Source organism: Varroa destructor, unplaced genomic scaffold (assembly GCF_002443255.2).
Source record: "Varroa destructor unplaced genomic scaffold, Vdes_3.0 BEIS01000007.1, whole genome shotgun sequence".
Taxonomy (NCBI): Eukaryota; Metazoa; Arthropoda; class Arachnida; order Mesostigmata; family Varroidae; genus Varroa; species Varroa destructor.
The window spans coordinates 29,907,361-29,916,372 of record NW_019211460.1 but is presented as its reverse complement, the minus strand read 5'-3'; positions in this window follow the sequence as shown (position 1 = coordinate 29,916,372).

Sequence of the window (9,012 nt, the reverse complement as noted above, 5' to 3'; positions counted from 1 at the left end):
ATACTGTTGTAGAGCAAAGAAAGGGTATTCACATGAACAGGCCATTGTAGGCACACCTACAGGACGTCACAGTAAGTATAAGTTATTGCACATTTACACCGAGTTGTATATACTTAGGAAAAATAAAGACTTGAACAAGTTAGTCCAGTAAAATATTGCCACTCTTAATCATATATACATAGACAGAGTAGCCAGCTATTCGTAAAAAAGAAACACCAAGGGCGAAAAAACATATATTTTGGCCTTTTACTCAAACGCGGAGATATCTCGAAGAATGTAGGCAGAGAAAAATAATACAGAATACCAAATATCTCGTCTTCTGCTCGTTGCTTTATAAAGATAGCATACGAAAATATTAATACGATGCAACACGAGTCTCTATTTCAGCGAACTCCACTTCTGAGGAAACTTCTGCGTGCTTGGGTGAAGCTCCGTCCATCTGCTCCTCAGCTCCACCGCTGGTAGGGCTATATACTACAGAAGCTGCAGGGCATTCAAAAAGCCCACGTGAGAAAGAAGCATCTGTTGTGCGTTTTTTTTTATCGCTAATAGACGGTGCCTGTTAGGTGCGCAGTTCAACGGAACATTTTTAGCTTACTAATAATACGTACTAAAAAATATTAAGATATATCGGAATATGTATATGACGGTACCTATATATATATATATATAGGTGCCGTGATATGCAAACGTTAAGTCAAATTTTTGACCCTAAAACAAATTGTTTGAAAAATGTTTTTTGGGAACTCTTTAAAAAATGCAAGGTCGAAATGAGTTGAAAATGTCGGGAAGATTTTAAGCCATCAGGAAACTACGTTGGTAATGGATCTCCTGACCGATTTGCAAACGTTCTTCATTGAACTGCACAGATCAGACCCTATTTACAGTGTTTCGGATTTTCGGACGTCACATCACCCGTGCTTATATTTCACTCACTGTGATCAGAAGCTCATTTCGATAACGTTCGACTCAAGCCCAATTATCCATAGTGCTCGTTTATTAATTTAGTCCCATGCTCACGTTGTCGAACTGATAGTGTCAGGGCACCACAAACCGTTCTAGAACTAAATGTAGAACTGTTCTTCTTATTTTCTAAATTGAATTATATATACGTGTAATATAGTGTCAACGCTTATTCTAAATGCTGAACTACGTTTCAACGCCGATATATGGAACGTCCGAAAGCCACCTTAGCCTACTCAGTATCCCTATATTAGATTTTGCCGTTACATTTCTCTCGTACGAATGATATTAAATTTAATTATCACAGTATACAATCGATTACGCTAGACCGACTTCAATGTGAAATTTCACACAAAACTTACATTTGAGTTTGCAAAGTTGGGGTCATTCAATTGTTACCGGTGTATGTACGATAACATATAAAGAAAGATGCCGATTAGAGAGTAAAACGTCAAATACTCATGTAGGTTCAGAACGAAATTGTTGCATGTCAGCACGACGACGCTCGATCACGCATGTGCGGCTTAATTAAACAAGCACATGATCCTGTACATAGTCCGACTCTCATCGTCGATGACTTTTAGGTGCGGAAGTTGTACGAACAGATCGATGTATAAAAAGTTAAGGCCACGTAATAATGTGTCGAATCTTTGTACAACCTGTGGACTGTGAATTGCGAACGCTAAGATTGAAATTTTTACACGAATCACACCCTTGTAAACACTTAATCACATAAAAGTACGACGTTATAAATAGCTCAACCCTTGTTATGATCGGGCTTGTTATATGGTGTACACTTCAATATGGCGTCTTGCTGGCTGAAAGCCACTGTTACTTTGGATCAAGCAGCAGCATCTCCAGTGTCTATTCAGTAACGAATCTAATAGTGTCACGGTATCGGCTGTTTTCTTTACGAACAGGAGGACTGCTAACGCTAGCCTGAGTAAAAACAAAACCTAGACATGATTGAATTTAAAACTCAAAATCGTTCACGGGGTAATTACGATGATGATTAAGATGTTGGGCTTGCCTCTCCTACAGCCGCGGTGCTTATTCGGCATATGCAGAGTATCGATTTATACAGCCTGCAACCTTTGCTCTCTCGATTCTGAATAAAAAGAATATTATTATTATTGTCCTATACCTATAGGCCGACCCCACCAAAGGCAAACAATGCAAGAGAGCTGTGTAAATATTCTTTTATTGTAAACGAAACCATTGATCACGAAATGATGCAAATGTACACAATTGATATTTGATGACGCTTTTCCCCTGACCCCAAGACATTAAGCAACGTTGCGAGTAACCCGACTTGATAATATGAAGAATAATAATAATAATAAGGATAATAGAAGAGATAAATTTCTGTAGGTAGCTTCTATCATATTCATACATGTAAATGTCGACGGCATCATTTTAACCGATTTTATCCGATTCTTTTCATTCCTTGCGTTCTAGGCAAATATCTATATTTAAGCTAACCCAAAAAAAAAATTGTTTCAACTACGTCATATCGAAATTGCGTTCCGTACTTGAACTTCTAACCATGTCCATCCGTATAAAGGAAACTCTGTTGCTCGATGTTTCTTGCCTGTTTGCTTTATGCGCTTCCTCCGTTACCGACAAAAAGTTCTTTCAAGTTCTCTAATCTAACATCTTAAGTATTATAGGCTGCACTATAGAGAGTTCCATTCATGCAGAAAGTTCCTCGAAGGGATATGGACGTATTTTTCAATTATTTTGCCTATATTACTGTATGACCTTAGCTGGACATTGGAGAATTCAGCTGCGGCGTCTCAAGTACGTAATCGATTTCTCGATTGAAGCACCAATACCGGAAGGTCACATCGTTTATGCTGAATGCCTTGGATATTAATCTTCGTTACTGCAGCAAGTGAGTGTACGGGCCCGAGTACTGGCGGTTGATGTTAAACGACGAGGCAAAGAGGGAAACTCGCAATCGTTTCGCCAGCCCTCAGACTGTGGCGATACGAAGCGAACAGATATCCAGCATCAGTCCCAGCTACAATGACCCCATTTACCATCTAACGGGTGGAGCATTGCCTGATGGCAAGCGGCTTCCCAAAGTCAAATAGCGCCTTTTAAAGTTCAACGTAGCCCGACACAACGACGATGTCAGTGCATTCTTTTCAATTTGGTTTGGCTGAAACATAGCTTCATTCAACCTCGAATCATGATCTGTCTGGTTAGGTCCCGCAGTCATCCACAACTAATTCTTGTGTCATGTGGTAGATGAGGCCTAAAACGTTTGTTGTTAAATCACTATAGTGGAACATTAGGACGTTAACAGGCAGCCAGATTCCGAGACTGCTACTGCAGCGGCAAGCACTAGTTACGGCTACGTCTGGCCGAAGGTGTTTACGTTGACGACATTGCAGAACGACGACGACGACGACTTTTGAACGGAGCCGATTTGCTCCAAAGGGACTTGGAAAGAACGACGCGAAGCACTATTTACATAGTGAGTGACACTGAATTAAGCTAGTTATTTTAAGCGTATCTACAATATAACGGTTGCCTTTAAAACCCTCAAGTTTTGAACTTGCTGGATATTTTTTAATCCAGGGTTGGTATAGTCTCGTCAGATCATACAAGCCGTTAACTTAGATCAGTACGACGACATGATATGATGCAGGATCTTTCACTGAAGAACACCGGAAGCGCTCTGTTGTCAACGAACACTTTCGCTATGGCTTTCGATTAGCGACTGATTCATGTTTCCAGTTGATTCAGTACTAACTAGAAGTTACGAATGCGAATGTAGCTTCCAATAGAAGCGGCGATATTTACTATATCAACTAACAGACAGGCTATAACCCGCCATATTTTTGTAATATATTGCCCACTCGATAATAACGCCGGCGCACCACACGCTAAATATGATTTATTTATGGCTAAATTAACGGTACGGTACTGTTACAGTTGATATGACTGGACAATGGAGTGGAAACAAGAGCCTGCATTTGTCTTAAATGTACAAAAGGTGTTCCAAGGGTGGGGGCTCCAGTCTCTGAATCACCAGCAGTTATTCTGGGTGTCCCACTTTGCACATATAGCCAATGAGAAAATCCAGTTGCCCATAAGTGTCGCTGTATGTATATCCAGTATAATTTAATACAGTAATTTAGTAATACTCGGTAGCTGTATTTACGTTTACGTTTGAAAGAACCGTGTGTTCGTTTTTTTTTTGTGCCGAATATCAAAACACAAAGGGGTAGCTTCCGCATAAATGAAAAACAAGGGTAAATATTTTACATCATTCATTGATGCGCGATATCCGCATGCATCAATTTCGTAATAACTAGCAAGCAGTAATAGAAATTATACTATTATTATGAATTACCTGCGAGGCAAGGACGAAAGCTGCGAAAACAAAAAAAGAACCTGAAGCACGAGGAAGGCACGAGGGCGAATAATACGAATCTAATACATAATGAAGAGATCCGAGACGCTTGTGGCACCTGAAGGTCAACGAAGAAGAAGCCTCCCTTTCTAGAAATTGTCTTGCCTCTTTAGGCATATACTATATTATTGATTTGTAAATAGACAGCTTCCTAATTTGTTTCAAAAACGCAAAATGGCTCCGGTTCCTTTAATAACAAAAAATGTCTCTCAGTTTTCACAATGGTACGTGGGCATCATAATTCATAGACTTTTAGCAGCTCGATCAAGCGAACATCTTAAACATAGGCGTCAGTAGTACCTTGATTTCAGCTTCCTCCATCGAACCGATATGTTTCTTCAAACGTAACAAGCAATAAGTGAGTGCGAAAGAATTATATGGCGTGCATACACGTTTAGCGCCTTTACCAATGAATATCAATGTTGTACGGGTCAGCTTTGCGAACATCAAAGTTGATTTGACTATGCCCAGTTGATGGATTCGAATATCTAACTTTGTAGTCATAGTTATTTTTAGATTCCTGTTGAGAGGAAGATCAATTAATTTTCGTCCATCTCTGAAAAATGTCTTTTCTTCAACAACAAGATTATTTGCCTTCGGTGCATATCGATGCCAAGGACTTGCTAGATGGAGTTCGAGTCCGTGAATGCCCATTTAGCTCCCGAGAATGGGCCGCTCATGGTACGGGTCACTGAGTTACCTGGATATCATCCAGGGCAAATGCCAAAGGACACCTTGCGCGACAGTAACCAAGCAAAATCCATAAAGCAAGGAAACTTATAGAGGCATATGAAAATAGCACACACCCTGCTATACGTCCTCGTCGAGCTATGGCTGTTTGAAACCTACGAAACCTATCTTTGTTTTGGTTCTGACCACCAATGTTGAGCAAATAACATGGAATTATTTCACAATATGGTTGCTATCTCGTTCGGACGCAGATGGCCAGGCAGTGTTCTTTTGGACCAAAGAATCATATGTATTTTGTTACATGTAAAGTTTCAGCCACGCTTCGATCTAGATACCTTTTTTGTAGATAGTTATACTGACATTATATGGAGCACGTGGTTACTGTTCTGCAGTGTATGTCGCCCCTACTCTAACAGCTAATATGCTGTTAACAAAATAGAATTTATATATATATATATATATGTGCATTTTCAGTTAATAAAGTAAAACACATTAAAACGCAAAAACAAACAAGACGAGCACCGTGGGTTTCTGTCTTCTCCCTGTCGGATTAAAGTGAAAGTTTCAACTTCCACTGATTGTGCCTCCCAGCAACGACAGAAACCACAGCAACCGCTTAACAAAAAGAGTTCAATATAATTTGTATGAAAATGACATTTGTGACTTCGATCCTATAGCAGAATGAAAAACAGAATAAGCGTACGAACATAAATCGTTGGGAAGCGGCTTCAGGTTGACTCACAAGTACGTTATTGATATGGTCGAAAAATTGCACCTCGAGAGTGTTAATACTGCGGAATGACGGAGTTGGTCCACCGAGAAATCGTAGGGTAGTCAAAAACCAGCTGGTTGCACGGCAGGCGGCAGGTTTCGCTTACTGAAGTAGGGTTATGTAATGAGTTGTTATTGCTTATATATGGCCTGAATAGTACATTTATACACGATCGGACAACAGAGAGTAACCTATCATCGTGGGCCCAATCTAAAAAATGCTTGTAGTTTTTCGTTTTATATTGGCGTTTACCGTGCCGTAATATTATAAAGTGGAAAAAAAAAAAAAAAAAAGGTCTTGAAGTGTTTCAATCGGACTTTCGAAATTGGCACCTAAAAAAGCGGGCGCTTGTGGCAGTAATCAATCCGTTTTGCACCCAAATTGGAATATTTGGGTTGATAAATGATTTTGTTTGTTCAATAAAACCTGTATTCCAAAATGATGGCTATAAATTTTGCCATAGATATTTGTGGCTGATTTTTTTCAACGTATAGTATTTATGTTCTCGGCAAAAGACTTCGCGCTGACGGCCATACACGATTTCAATATCGAGCTACCCTTAACTGGAACGCATTACACCAGTAGACCATTCAGATTACTAGACTGGCTAATTTCATGAGCGCAAAATCGAGAAAAGACGAACGACGTCACCTTTTCAGCCAAACTCAAACTCAGAAAGTTTGCCTGTTGTAACTTGCTGACGTAGATCTTCTCTGTTAAGTGGCAGATACGTCTCACGATGAAACTACAGCTCACAGGTTTCTCCCCTACAAGATTACGGGGAACGACTTATAGGGAAAGCCATAACAAGCCGTTATTGAAGGTCACCTAACGACTGCGTCATTTGGAAACAACATTTAGACGATAATGTTCAAAATAGCATTTTACGTATATGTCGTTTCCTATCGGTATACCCTGCAAAGCACGCCCGTAAGTTTGAATTAGTAGAACTTATTTCAACGTAGGTAGTAACGTCTCGTTTTTTGTTGCTGTAGACTTGACGCAAATAGTATGTCATTCATGAGAAACTTGCAACTTCTTGATCGACTCACAATTTTGAAGTGATTAATACTATTCAAAATATTGGGGAACAGATGATTTTTTTCGGGTACAAAACAGAATAGGCTTTCTTTATCTCCTTATAGCTTTTAATGCAAATAGTATATTTCCTAAGCAAAACCAGCCCTTTTGGGGCGAAAATTCGGAAAAATAGTGGTACTTCCTTTCAATGACTTTAGTGTCTAGATTCTTCACAGTTCAACGATTATGTTCGCGAAGTTGAGACAGCAATAGGCTGGTGTTATTCTGGCTAAAAGTCAAAAAAGGACAAGGGTGGCCTTCGAAAGGCCGTCAAAGAAACGAGGAGCAGGAATAATGAATTCATCGTCATAATGCGAAGATCGGAGGTACCAGTTGTTGTTCACCAAACTCAATGAAACTCTCGAAGTAATCAAGAATAGCGAATGAAGAAACATAATGGTATCGCTAAACTCTTCGGAAGAACGCTCAAAGTTTATACGGCAAGCAGCGGCGACCTCCTCAACGCCGCGCAGGAGGAGCATCGCACCCCTCCAGAACGAACAAGCTCCCAACGTTTGTTCATATAAGGTCGCTGTTATCCATGATAAGGTCGCTGTTACCAGAGGCTACCGCAGCGTTGCCACGACGTACTACGTAATACGAATTATCAACTTTAGCATTTTCATATGATTATTTACACAGCCTTATCTAATACGTATTGAACGATTATTCGTAATGAAATATTTTCAAAAAGCTTACAGCAGTAATATAATAATAACATGATAGAAAATTATTTCTTATTTGCGCCGACAGGACTTATTCGGATCAGATGATCAAACTTCAAAACGTTACTGCTTCATGATAATCCACACTAAGTGTATGATCATGCCTTACTTGACTTCGCCGAATAATTATATATATATATACACTGTGTATACATTTGAAGATGAGATTATGGCGTCTGCTAAAATGTATGCGTTTCGATGTTCTGCTGCGTCATCTAGTCGATGCGTTCGGCTGCAGTGTATTATCATATAATTCGACTGTATGAAAATCATGATGATAAGAGACGTTCCTTAAAACAGAATTAAAGATTAGATAAATTTATTGAAACCCTGATCTGTAAATGAAAACAAAGTAACTGACGTTTTAAAAAGTTAGCTTTAAAAATATAGACAGATAGATAGTTAGTAAAAATATAGACGTAATCATTTTAGGTAACATGATTTATTGTTTCGAGATTTTCTAATACTTATGATGACCAAAATTGTCCATCCACCATGTTTTGAAACTAGACATTTTTAATTCTTGCCTAGTAATTGTTTCAATATTTGCCTCCACTTACATATGATATATTGTGAAAATCGATGTAGCTATTTTATGTCACTAACAAGAGTTGACAAAAAAAAAAAAGGGTTGACGGCGAATTATTTTTTAGTATCGTATGTTTGCCTCGGAACACAATCAACTAAATAAATCCATACCCGTGCCTGCATGAGTTTTCGAAAAGTACGACAATCGTACGACGCTTAAGAGTCTACGTAACCCAGTTACAGTATATACAATGGCGCTGTATTGCCAATATTTTATAGATTAACTACTAGATACATGGTTCATCACTTAATACTAAGATCACGATCGGAACAGCCTAAGTAACACGTATGAGCTTTATGTCTATCATAGAAGAGAAACAGATCTTTTTCGAATACGTGCAATCGGAGCTAGGAGATACATCTGTATATTTATAGATTACTTAGATTAGATAAATTTTATTTCATTTATCGAGGCTGATTTTTGCAATTCATTGTACGAATCACTAGATGATAACCTTTCGACCTCAACTAGTGAAGCACATCCGCTACCCACAATATTAGCTTATTAGCAGAAGCCTATTTGTTAAAAACAGAACACAGTGTAAACGTACAGCCCTCTTTCGTACATAACAAAGATGGTATGAACAGATCGCTAAGAGGATATAGTGTCAAAATGAGTAGTACGCATCTCTATCTATTAAATGTCCTAGAAACTGCTAGAAGATACGTGTATTCAGATGAAAGAGCAAAAAAAAAACGTATTTTTTTATATTGCGACGCATATAAGTATTGGCTATTCCGAGAAATACAAGGGGTTAAAACAAATCGGC